Source organism: Mus musculus, chromosome 2, assembly GCF_000001635.26.
Source record: "Mus musculus strain C57BL/6J chromosome 2, GRCm38.p6 C57BL/6J".
Lineage (NCBI taxonomy): Eukaryota > Metazoa > Chordata > Mammalia > Rodentia > Muridae > Mus > Mus musculus.
In genome coordinates this window covers 97091567-97105850 of record NC_000068.7, presented here as the reverse complement: position 1 = coordinate 97105850, position 14284 = coordinate 97091567, and the positions used below count along the sequence as shown (strand labels likewise).

Below are 14284 nucleotides of genomic sequence, written 5' to 3'. Positions count from 1 at the left end.
GTTACAGTGTAAAAAATCCAGTCATTGTGTGAAAACATAGATGACAAAAATTACTGCATACACAATAGTGTTCCTACATGTAAATTCAGATAAATGTGAACATATAAATTAAGTATAGTAAGAGATCAATAAGTTAGAATAGTAAAGGTGATAGAGCATTATAAAAGTTATGTGAACACTGTTTGCTGTTTATTGTTTTCTGTTTTATCTTTCTGATTACATTTTTAACCTCATTTTCTACCTGTCTAAGTTGTAAACACTATTGTTGTGATTTACATAGTTGCTGAATAAAAGAAGTTTTACTTGGCCTCAAGTAATCAATATTTTAACAGTTGATCTGATTGCTACAAAAGGGTTATTACGTATAGAGGTTGGATACACATGCTGAAGAGATCACATGCTGGGAGCTAAATTAGGTAGGGCACCACTAAATTTAACCATGCTCATTAGAATGGTATGCAATGTAAAACGTATTAATTGTCCAATTCTAATTTATCACTTGTATTTGGAGAATTGTTGACACATTAATAAAAGTTAGTGTCAGATGAGATTTATCTCAAACTATATACAATAAAGTTTAAAGAAATATAGTAATAGAGGAAAAGGTGAGCATATATATAACATGGGTTATTTATGTGTGTACTTGTGCATATGTGTGTGTGTGTATACACACACACACACACACACACACACACACACACACACACACTTTAAATTTAGGTTTAAATATTATAGAGACCAAATATAAGTGAAGATGATATAAAAATTTAACAGAAAATAATGGGAGGGGAGACTTCTAAGACTTCGACACCTCTCATGAAACTGTCATGTTTAGTTTTACAGAGCTATAAAACTAAGACATGCAGACCACTAAGTGGCACTTAGTCAATGCTTCTCCTCTGATTCAGTGTGCTTTACTATGGAAGTTTCTGAGCAGTTTCTAAAGGCTTCTAAAAACCTTTAGAAAAAAAAATATGCATTGTGTGTATCTATACATATATAGATACAATCATGTATATATTTATAAATATAAATATATTGACATAAAGTATTTGTATATTTTATATATAATACAAGTATAAAAATAAATATATAAAATTTTGAATTCTGGTATATATTAAAGTTGTTTACCAATTTATTGATCCCACTAAACATGGTGTTTTCTCAAATTGTTCATGAAACATCATCTGACTCATTTATTGATTTTAGACCTTGTGTCTTCAAGTAGCAATAAAATGTCTTTGATTCATAAGGGCTAAAATGTTTGCAGCAGCCATCTCTTCACAGATTTTCTTAGAAATAAAGGTTGATTTTTGGACATTTCTAGCCCCAACCTGGATTGTTATTTCATATTCAATTTAATTTCTTTTTAAATTCATGTAACCCCAGTCTATCTAAATTAGAAAAAAAGATCTAGGAATAAAGTTTTGGGTTAATTGTATGATATGGTCTCACTGTGCTGATAAGTGTTTAAAGACTTTCTTTTTTTGCCCACAGACATTACATAACTTACTCTTGTCAAAATATTTCTAATATCCCTGACTCAAAAAGATAATAAGTACAATAATAATAAAGATAATAATAATTAACCAAGCTTCATTTGCTTTAATGACCAATTTTATCTCTTTCTTACTCTAGTCTTGCCATCTATGATATAAATTAGAAACTGGATCACCAGCATCTTAAATGGATATATATCACTGATATGAATTTAAATCTCAGTTATGATTAAAGCTTGTCACCTACAAAGAGATTGTTCTTAAGCCTTTCCTAATATACCCCTTCTCGTACTAGACAGTCCTCATTAAATTCTTCAGCTACCGTAGGGATTCTTAGGCTTTGCAGAGCTGAGTGATGTTTGCCATTAAAGCCTCCTGGTAGGAGTTCTGCTTCAGGTAGGGTAGGAAGAACATAATCAGGGGCACACATAATGCCTGTTGGAGAATTGACAACACAGTGATACATCAAAGGCTCTCATTCTGAAAGGCAAGGTCAAGAGAAGCTATGTGAATATCTGCTTACCCAGTGTCTCAGGAGGAGGAGGCTGTATTCTATAAGCAGGCATGAGGAAAGGTAATTGAGAAGGAATAATATAAGTAAAGTGTAGATATAACATGTGATATAGGTTTTCTCTTTACTGGTCTGTTTCTTGGGGTAAAACACAGAGGATAATTTCTGACTCCTTTTGGGGCCAGGCTTGAGTCAGCACTTCCCCAGTAGACATCTGTTCCAGCTGATAGCTGCTTGCCAAGTTCCCTTCCCTGGGAAAAAAGGGTACCTGAAACAGAAGGATTTGACAGTGCTGGAAGGAGCAGAGGACTCAGCTCAGGGTGTATGGTGTATTAGTGAGGGAGATACAAATGAGGGAATTATTTAATTTTTTTCTTGAAGAGAGTATAGAAAGTGAACAAGCTATAACATGCATCACTTAGTACAAATACATTAGTAATAGAATCTCAGAAAAAAAATTAAAGCAGAAAACCAGCTAAACTTCTGGAACATGAGAGGCACAACGTGGTACACAAGGAGCACATTGAAGACAGAAAGGAAGCTGATATTTAGTTTACACTCTATCCATAAAATCCTGAGGGGCTGCAAACAGGCCAATCATAGAGTACATACAGTGCCAATCATAGAGTACAAATGAAGATCATTATAGAGAAAGTAGAAAAGTTATTAACTCAGCCAGAACTTGGGAGTCACCATCTTTTATTTACTTCTATTAGCAGATAATAGTTATATATTTTTAACAATGGAGCATAATATCTTGCTGTATTTATACATAGTATGAAGGGCGATTACATTGCTCATCATCTCAAATAGTTGTATTTAGTTTTAATTCTTTTTATGACATGGCCATGATTATTTCTTGGAATCTTGGTCATGTGTCACATATATGCTCATTGTTTTCTTACTAGTGTGACATGACAGACTTCCTCCAAATGCATAGCCATCTTCACTTAACAAAAGTCTGTAATATGAGCAACATTGACTGTAACAGTGGACCCAATTTTAGAATTTCGGTGCCCAGAGCAACACTTGACTAATATTTAGACTTAATATATTTAAGGCTCTGACATTCTGTAATTTGTACTCTATACAACTCTATAGATATTTAACAATGGTCTCTTCTCTAGGACCATTATCATAGTACTGTCTTTCTCTTCGTTCATCCACAGAATTCAGTTTCCATAATTATGTATCTGCCCCTTCTGATTCATTAAGAGAATCTGTAAAAATTACCTTTCTTCTGTGTATAAATAAGTTTATCATAGCACCAAATACAACATTTTTTACCTGGGGAGGGGCATTTGTGTTCCCCAGCACATAAAGAAGTACAAAAGCACCATCCTGGGTGCAGGTCTTTGTCTGACAAATTCTTTGAGTCAGGCTCTCCTTTGCTATTAACCACTGCATACATTAAGTTAGCCCTCGAAAGGAATCTGTGTCTGCCTCACATATCACCCTATAAAACAACGCAGATTGCGATGTGTACACCTGGCTTTTGGTGGTTTCTTGGATGAAAAATTCATATCCTCAACTTATGTACCAAGTGTTTTATCCATAGATACATCTCTATAGATGAAAGTACAAGAAAGTGTGGATACCAGATCCTATGTGTCAATATTGGCACGTTAGATTTCTCTCCTAAAAAACAGAATGATGGAATGTTGATAGTCTCATTCAAACTTTAACTAATACATAGAATTAGACAAGAAAATTTGCTCGCTTCTTTTCTGTTTTAAATTAAGTATATTTATTGTTTACAAGTCCCCGGCAAAGTTCTTCTTTCCTTAATGTTTCTTATCTCATTAAATTCAATATTTGTATAGAATCAGAACTATTACTATTCTCTCTCTCTCTCTCTCTCTCTCTCTCTCTCTCTCTCTCTCTCTCTCTCTTTCTGCCATATCCTACCTATAATCATCCCACAAATTATATGTACTTGAAACTTTATAAAAATCTAACCAGTTGCATGTCCCCACTATGACCCAAGTGATCACCTTCATTCACCTGGATTGCTGTGATAGCTGCTAATCACCTGCCCCTTTACATCTCCTAACTCTCAATCTGTATTGGATAAAGAACACATAGGGTCAGTCAAGACATTGTCTCTCAGACGCTCTGCTTATTGACCCTGTTGCTAATGGTATAAGTCACAATATCGCCTTGGGGTTCTGTGCTTTGAATGAAGAAGATGATCTGCAATATATTTACATACGTTAGCTTTTTACTATCACCTAGCTTTCTTAATTGTACCCCTGTAGAGATGCTTAGGCACTCCTGGTCCTTCCTCAGCTGATATTCTCCTGTACTATGTACCACAGTGTCTCATAATATACTCATGTATTATTTTGTTTGTTTTTCTTATTGTCTTTACCTACTACAACAAAGGGGTAAGAGGGTTGGTGTTTGTTTTGGTCCCTATGAATCCTTCCAAAACGAAAAGCAACTGATTATAGTGAATGCACAGTAAACATTTGTGAAACAATGGGCTTAATCAAGAATTGTTAAGTAATAAACCTGGAAAAAATTGTAACAAGTGATCTATTCCATGTACCTAATTTATGAAACAGAAATAATTATAGTACTATTTAATTAAATGTCAAGTTTGGAATAGCTAGGGAATATTGAAGAGAAGAAAAATTCTGTTTGGAATTCTTATCAGAATGTTTTAAATATTTTTCAACAATTATTAAATGGAGACATTTTTACTAGCATTACGAGGAATGAAGGCAAATGAATAAATGCAATGCAATAAAATAATAGTATCAAATACTTTATCTTGAAGTCTAAGCTATAGATTATATAATAAATACTTTTTCAACTGTAGTTAAACTACACTCAATAATTTCAAAACAATTCTGCATCATGTGGGAATAGGAGGATTTGAGAAATTCTAAGATTTAATATACCATGTTGCAAAGAAAAAGGTCTTTGCCTACTGTCTCCCTATTCAATTTTTGAGCTTGCAATGGCTAAGAAAAAGATGCCTCAAAGCATACTTAACAGTTCCCAATATTGGAAATAGGATAGCACTTGTTTTTTTTTTTAATGTTAATTTTTTACTAGATGTTTTCTTCATTTAAATTTCAAATGCTATCCCCTTTCTGAAAGTCCCCTATACCCTCCCCTTGCCCTGCTCCCCAACCCACCCACTCCTGCTTCCTGGCCCTGGCATTCCCCTGTACTGGGGCATATAATCTTCCCAAGACCAAGGGTCTCTCCTCCCATAGTTGCTACATATGCAACTACAGACACAAGCTCTGTGGCATACAGGTTAGCTTGTATTGTTGTCCCTCCTATAGGGTTGCAGATCCCTTTAGCTCCTTGGGTACTTTCTCTAGCCCAATGAAGGAGGTAGAGTATAGCACTTGTTAAAGTGATTTTTTTTTTAAAGAAAACCCTCCAAGCCTTTTCTCCGATTTTGTTTCCTTCCAAAAGCATTCCAAGTCTTAGGGGAATAGCTTTACAACTTTGTTACCTGCAAAAGTAACATATTTTATTATTACTGTGGGGGCACCTCATCCTCATCTGTAGTTTCCACCTAAATAAATTCAGCTAATCAGCCAATAGGAAATTATATGGCATGGTTTCTTTGGCAGTGTCTTAGGAAAGCAGCAGCAGAGTTTTTACCAGCAGAGGAGTAGAGGCAATTTGCAGGAGCCAGCGAGAGAATATGCCACCTATTGTTTGCCAATTCTGTATTCAATGATATCATGTTGATGGTTGAAATGGTGAATGTATTTATATTACACAATGGGGCAAACACTGCAAATTAGAGATCTATTTATTTACTCATACATTTGTTTTTCTAAGGACACCATCTTGCTCTGCCTTGCCATTTCCAAGTGTGATATGAACATGCATTAACCCCATAATTTATGATTACTGTATCTCCTCTGTTCGCAGCACTCACTTTGCAAGTTGCTCTCCATAATAGATGCACACTATTTTCTCAAATAGAATGATTGCCTCAAATAGTTTTGCTGCCTTGAAATTTGTGCTTTGTGGTTTCATTTCTCGAACAGTAAATGTGTGCTGTGAAACGTTTTGCATTAGTGCAGATATATTTCATTGTGCTTGCAACATGAGTATGAAGTGTTTATATAATGTAAACTCTAAGAAATCAAGCTTTAGGAATTTCCATGCTATTCAGTTACTTTATGTCTAAAAGAAATATTTGATAGGAGGAGGTGTGGGACATGGAGAAGTAGGAGTGTGAGTGTGTGTGTGTGTGTGTGTGTGTGTGTGTGTGTAATATCGAGTGTAAAAATTGAATTAAACATAAAATAAAATAAATAGTTGAGAAGAGAAAATGATGTACTGTCGATGGATTGTTTCAGCTAGTAGGAATATGCAAGATGGGAACCTCCACTATACACACTTATTTTTATTTTAATTATGATTTGTATATATGTAGGAACTTCTGAAATTAGGATGCATAAACTAAAGTGTGGCAAGGAGATACATGTTTTTCTGATATGTCTCAGAGCCATCAATCTCTCACTTCTCAGACTTCAGCTAAACACTGTGAGTGTGGGCTAGTCATGAACAACATCACTGCAAAACTCCCTTACAAATCAAAATGATGGTGGAACAAGATACTGTTCTTTTATTTTTTGATTCATTTAAATTTTTATATATTCTATGTTTACCTTTGCAAATCAACAAAGTACTTTGTGAAAGATTCTCTGTATCCCAGTGAATTCGTTTAAAGTCTTCACTGCTGCTCTGCCTTGTTCTGCTCTACTGTGAGAAACATATTTCAGTGTTATTACTCAAAGAGAAAGAGCTATAAAATAAATAGAGAAATAAAGATAAAACATAACCTCTCTATGTGGTCTTCTTAAAAATAATATTCAAATAGCTTTTACATATAGCAATTTTTTTCCTAATAAAATGCTTTCTCTGTTATTGTTTTAGACAATGAATGTTGTTTTATTTTACAGTAATACTATAATGTGTCTTATAAAGATCGTTTGGTTTTTAATCAATGATATTTTAAAGATATTGTAAATATATATAACATGCATTTTAATCTGATACTTCACAGAGCCTTAAATTTTACTTATAAAATGAGTTTATTTTCTGTTTATATGCATTATTGTATATCTCAACTAGTATTTGTCCTGCTATTATGAAAATTGGTGGCAACTACAGATTCAATAACATACAGGATATTTTCACTAGACCCCCAAAATCTGGAATGTTTTAAGTTTGGTGTTTTCCTTCTAATTGTTTTATGCAGAAAGACACGTTAAAATCTATTCTCATAAGACAAAGCATGTCATGTATAAATACTCCTTGATTATTAGCAGTAGAATATCCTCATAATTTTTGTTTTACTAAAATATTGTTGGTAAATGTGAAGTTGCTATAAACATAAAGTATTCATAACCTGTCTTAAAACCATATTCTTTTTGTTTATTTTGCAGCCCGGGGTTAACCCTGGGAAACTTTTCTTTCAAAGAGTAAGTCTTTTATTATGAAACCAAAGAGAAATGAGAAATCTTTATCCTTGTATAATCCTAAGAACATTTCTTATTTTGAAAATTCGCTAAGTGTATCCTGATTTATGAATTGTAGGGAGGATTTCCACAGGGGTCCTAACACAGGGCAGAAAGGATCTCAAGCACAATGTTCCTACTGCCTCTGCTGCTGGCAAGTTTTCCTGGTGATTGACAGAGGCTTGCCTTCTGTTTCAACAGAATTCCAAACAACTACATTCATGTTGCTTTCCGTCAGGGCTCTTGCTGGTTTGTTCAAGCCAGATGCTTCTCTGGCTCAGGAATGAAGTACTGGAGAACCCTGGCTCTGATTCTTTGTGTCATAAGTTTTTTCGATTCCTAGATAAAGCCCTTGCTTTAAGTAACTCTGTAGCCATTATTTATATGATTCCCCAACCTAATGGGCTTTATAAGTTAATAAAATTTAGAATTCCTCTTTGAACTATGTTTAGTTGTAGAATTAATTGCTGCCTTAATGAATAATCATCCTACATTATCTTTTCAACACAGTGTTCTTTAAAATTTTTTTCATTGTATATATTTCATTTAGGATTGTATGAGATGGATATCTGGCATCAATATGTGACCTACAGACAGGCTACAATCCAAATGTGAAACAAGAGACTATGGTAGTACTCTCTTTGATGATAGTTGAGAACAAGATGGGAGCATTTGACAATAAAAGCTATATGTGCATATTAAGTATGATGATACATCTGTAATTCTAGAAATTAGCAGGTGTAAGCACAAGGATCATGAGTTATGGCCTGTCTCTGCTATGTAGATAAGTCTGAGATGTGTAGCCTGGGCTAAAAGACATCCTACACACACACACACACACACACACACACACACACACACACACACACACACATACACACACGCACACGCATGCATGCACAGTGAGACCAATCCAAGAGTTTCTCAGAGGCCCTGATAAAAGGACAAATGGAATGTTTCCACTGTGTCTTAGCAATATCTATCTAATTCTGGGGAGGAGTAATGTTTGCGGCTTCCCCTCTTTTTCCTTCTTGACAACTTGGTCTGGGGTATCCCATATTCTCTTTTCCAACACTGGCAGTCCCCCTTTCACTCACCCCCATGCAAATAGTATATAAAATGCTATACTTCTTAATAAACTTTTTGGCATAAGTCACCAGTTTGTGCAAGACTTTCTGACCCCAGTATTGCTTGTGTCTTCTTTATTTCTCATCCCTGGTCCACACACAGACCCACACACACTCACATACACACACACACACACACACACACACACACACACACACACACACACACACACACTGCTACACATGCACACATACTCACATACATAGGTTAGAAAGACAGAACAACAGAGGGACAGAAGCAGAGACAGAGACACAGGCAGAGACAGAGACAAATACAGAGCCAGACAAAAAGAGAGAAAAAGATATTTGATTTTACTAAACAAGGAAAGGGAAGGTTATTAAGAAAGAGCACATCCAAGTTGTCATGATGGCTCAATAGGGAAATCTTTCCCACTAAAGGTTGAGAAGTTAAATCCCTGTTGTCTACAAAATATAAGTAGAGATCCAACTCCCATAAATTCTTATCTAGATCACCCCTCATCATACTATACATATCATAGCATACATAGATACACACAGAAATTAAAAAAATAAGCAGCCAAATAAATAAATGCTAAATCCATTTAAAAATACAGACAGAAAACTTTCACATAATTTTATCCAATTATTCATAAGAAACAAAAAATGTGACCATAACTCAACTCTTATAAAGACAGAAGACCCTTAATAGGAAATTAAGATTCTAATCTTCAGCAGGCTACATATAGCAATGTCCTTCAAACTCCACACAAGAGTAACATTAAAGAAGACCACATAGAAAAAAGGTTTTCTTTCTTTTTTATTAGATATTTTCTTTATTTACATTTCAAATGTTACTCATTTCCTTGCTTTCTTCTTTTCTAAGCAGATGAAAGAAAAATATGAACCACCCTTATACCATTGCTTAAGATGACACATCTTCACAATATAACAACCCAAATAGACAGAAGTTAATTTTAAAAAATGATGAAAATAATGAAAAGAAATCAGAAAGAAAAGAAATATCATGCTATTATTTGATTTGTTCTATTTTAGATTTTTTTATTGTTGTTTTGTTTTTTATTGTTTGTTTTCTAACAAGGAAAGAAAGCATGTAGTTGAGTTGGTGTGGAACCAAGAAGATTCTAGAAGGAACTGAGGAAAGGGAAACACTGATGAGAATATATTGTACGAAAGAAATCTATTTTACAAAGTAAATGAATAAAGGTACACATCTCCCTAAGATTCAGCATGACCTAGCAATAAAGACCCTTATGGCTCCTTCCTCACTGAGTCAGTAGTGGCTAAGTAGGTAACAAAAAAACACTGTTGTTATAGTAACATTCAGGGAGATTCAAATATAACATAATACAGAAAGACAATAGATGTCTATTCCAAATAAGCAAATGACATTACAGGTCATAAAATGAATAAGTTTGATATCAAAATTATCTCAAGAGAACTCATTCATTTTCTTTTAGCATATCAACTATAAAATATTTTGAAAAGGACATAGAAACAATTTTCTTTGACACTATAATACAACTTAGAGACAGATAAATACTGACAGAAGACTTCCTGAGCAAAACCTACAAGGTTTTAGGTTTCCAAATAACATCTCTTCCCATCGTTTTGAAGCACTGTCACTGTCAGGAATTGAAGTAAGTACTTGTTAGTTAAAATGGCAACTACCAACTTCTCCCTTATCATGAATGGTTCAGAATGTCTAAGCCATATGAGCTTTTTGTTGTGTTCCATCCCAGTGAAAACTGCAGCCAGGCAAGCAGACTACTTGCATTTCCCACAGCTGGGTGGCTGGCTTGCTTTGACTCTAAATAGTACAAGATTTAACAAAAATGGAGGCTGTAACCGTGCTCTTAGCCCACACAGAGCCATTTGTGTTGGGTCACTCACAGTTTCATTCTTCCTTATTGGTTCATTCAAGCAATAACAGCTTTCCCAATAATCCAACAGAAGATACATTCACACTGTCAATGCATCAAGTTTTCCAATCAGCAAGCCTCCAAAGGGAAAATAAAGACAGTTACCTTTCCCAAATGCTTTGTTCCATATTAATGATCCAAATGCTGCCCCATTTTCAAAACAACAGAAAGGTGGCACATCACCATTTGTCCCTCTTTTCATTCTGAATTCTGGCAGGCCTGTTTACCACCCTTTAAACTCCCAGAACAGCAGGTGGAAACATCTGTTTGAGTAACAGTTTGACTCCGCATCATTCTGCATAAATCTCCAGTAGTAAAAGTTTTATGAGGTGGGTACTTTTCTGTTTCATCCTTTTTTAGATGACTAAAGGCCCAAGTAAACAAGATGAAATGGCCAGACTTCTCGCCATATGCTGACATCCACATGTGTATATGTGGGAGGGAACAGAAGCTGTTAGATGTACCAAAGAAACATTATAATTATCTGAAAAGTAATTAACAACCCCACCGTCAATAGATCTTTGAAGGATTTTAGCAGTGTAAATTATAGCTCTCACATACCTGTAGCAAGTTGTCTTGTACCAGTTTTCCTGTTTGCCAAGCTTGAATCCAGTTAATTTACTGAGATTCAGAAGAGGTGTCAGGATGTCTCCATTGTGTCAAAATACATGCATTATTCTTCGTTCCTTCGGTAATTCCTATATCAAGTAAAATTAAAGTGCATAATTAGACCTACAGCTTAGTCAAGGGTACATTTTTATTACCTGTGACTTCACTAGAAGCAATTTGATTGCTGCTCTTTTCACTAAGAGTAATCATACAGAGAAGTATCAAAATAAGTATATGACATGTCATCATGATTTTGCATCTGTACTAATAATACATTTAAAAATCTGTCTAGATCAATGAAAGATAAGATATCCATAAAAGTTATTGATCAATGTATCAAATTTCATTTAAATGTGCTTTGAAATTGAAATACAATTATATTCTGAAGAACATTTGACATTGAAGCGTTACCATACCTGATTCTATGACAGTTATTTCTCTAAGTATTGTGTCATTGAGTACACTTTTCCAAGAATGTGTTCTCCCTGCTCTCCAAAGTTGGGATCTCTATTAGTCTCATCATTCAAATAAAGAAAAAAGAAATAAAGTTTAATTTCAGTTATCAAAATCTATGGCTCTCTTTCTTTACTCATGTAAGGAATAGAAGCATAGATTATAACTTTACTTAAGTAATAAAAATAGTTTTTGATCTAAGATAAACAAAGCACTTTTGCATTAGAACTTTAGTAAATATTAAGTAAAAAAACCTATGAAATTTATATCATAATTAATTATGTATCTTTTATTAATAGATATTTATATTACTGTTAAATAAAAATAATGGGAGATCATAGATTTCAGTTGAGTATAGACCTTAGAAGGTGAGACCAAGAAGAGGTCACTCAGGTTAAGCATCACACAGTCATATTAAAATTAAATAAAACAGAAAAAAATCTAAAAGAGACAAGTTTTTTACAAATGTAAAGGAGATATACGATCTAATCTAAAAAGGTCTTGACATTTGAGGTATGGTAATGAATGTCCCTTCTCTTTCAGTTTAATGCAGGGAACTGACAAAATGCTACACAGATAACCAGCCAGCTTAAATTTACCTTGTGCTATTCTCTCCGCTTGCGCAAGCTATGTCACTGAAACCAGCTATTTTTCCAAGCTTAAAGAAGAACTTTCTATTTTAATGGAATGCTATCCAATTCTTAAACATATTTGGAAACCAAAACAAAGCACATTTCATCTGAACTGAATGCATTAAAATTTTCATCTTCAACAGTATTGTGGTTACTTTCCTGTTGTGATAAATCGCGGAAAAGAAGTGACTTAGGGTGTCTTTCATCCAGTTCCTAACTTTAACTGTTCATCCCAAGGATGGAACTCAGGACAGAAATCTACAAATAGGAATTTTGTGAAATATTATTGATAGATTACTCAATGACTTGCTCTCACAGGCTCATTCATAGACATTTTTTTATACTGTCTGGTACCAACTGAATAGTGATGGTAACACCTCAACGTAGACTGGACCTTCCTAAATAATCTAAAAATCAAGTCGGTTGCACATAGATATGCCCATATGTCAGTCAAACCAGTTGGACAACTAGGCAATTCTTCAGTCAAAATAATTTACTCTCAGATGACTTTAGGCTGTCTCAAATTCACAATCAATGCTAACTTGGATAGATACCATATCATTTTCAGGTTCTGAATTACTCTGTTTCAACCATAAAAATATTCTGCAAACATTTTAGATTTACAGGACTTATATAGTAAACTCAATAAAAAATTACATTCACTTAAATCAGTGGTTCTCAAACTTCCTAATGCTTCAAGCATTTCATAAAGTTACTCATATTGTGGTAGTTCCCCAACCATAAAATTAATTGGTTGCTACTGTTGTGAATCATAATATAAACATCTGTGTTTTTCAATGGACTTGGAAACTCCCGTGAAAGGGTTAATCAATCCTCAAAGGGTTCACTACCCACAGGTTGAAAACTGCTGATTAAAATCATTGTATTTTTAAATTTTAATGTTCTTGTATTAACTGTTTTATTAGATTCTGTCAACCATTGTATTGTTCCTTTCTTCACTTCTAAAGATCATTATAGCAAAATAATTAAAACACTTCTGTCTTTTCTTGTTTAAGAAATAGCTAACCATGCCCCTCAGCAGAAGAATGGATACAGAAAATGTGGTACATTTACACAATGGAGTACTACTCAGCTATTAAAAAGAATGAATTTATGAAATTCCTAGCCAAATGGATGGACCTGGAGGGCATCATCCTGAGTGAGGTAACACATTCACAAAGGAACTCACACAATATGTACTCACTGATAAGTGGATATTAGCCCAAAACCTAGGATACCCAAGATATAAGATACAATTTGCTAAACACATGAAACTCAAGAAGAATGAAAACTGAAGTGTGGACACTATGCCCATCCTTAGAATTGGGAACAAAACACCCATGGAAGGAGTTACAGAGACAAAGTTTGGAGCTGAGACAAAAGGATGGACCATGTAGAGACTGCCATATCCAGGGATCCACCCCATAATCAGCTTCCAAATGCTGACACCATTGCATACACTAGCAAGATTTTATCGAAAGGACCCAGATGTAGCTGTCTCTTGTGAGACTATGCTGGGGCCTAGCAAACACAGAAGTGGATGCTCACAGTCAGCTATTGGATGGATCACAGGGCTCGCAATGGAGGAGCTAGAGAAAGTACCCAAGGAGCTAAAGGAATCTGCAACCCTATAGGTGGAACAACATTATGAACTAACCAGTAGCCCAGAGCTCTTGCCTCTAGCTGCATATGTATCAAAAGATGGCCTAGTCAGCCATCACTGGAAAGAGAGGCCCATTGGACTTGCAAACTTTATATGCCCCAGTGCAGGGGAATGCCAGGGCCAAAAAAATGGGAATGGGTGGGTAGGGAAGTGGGGGGGAGGGTATGGGGGACTTTTGGGATAGTATTGGAAATGTAATTGAGGAAAATATGTAATAAAAATATTAAAAAAAAAAGAAATAGTTAACCAGAGGCTGGAGAGGTAATTCAGTCATTTAGAGGACTGCTTGTATGTCCTGGTTACAAAAGATGGCTAGTTCAGACTTCATGTCCTCCTTTTACTGGGGGTCTTTGCTAGCATTTCTGGGGTACTTCTTCATTTTAGACAC

At 34.8% G+C, this 14284-nt stretch overlaps 1 protein-coding gene across 4 annotated transcripts in view; it reads right to left on the bottom strand.

Moving 5' to 3' along the window:
• Lrrc4c (leucine rich repeat containing 4C) overlaps positions 1-14284 on the bottom strand; it is a 1313504-nt gene that overhangs the window by 525822 nt on the left and 773398 nt on the right. For all 4 annotated transcript variants that reach the window (NM_001289742.1, NM_001363047.1, NM_001363048.1 and 1 more), the window contains exon 4: positions 11101-11237. The gene's annotated coding sequence lies outside the window, so the exon portion shown is untranslated. The remainder of the gene's footprint in view (positions 1-11100; positions 11238-14284) is intronic.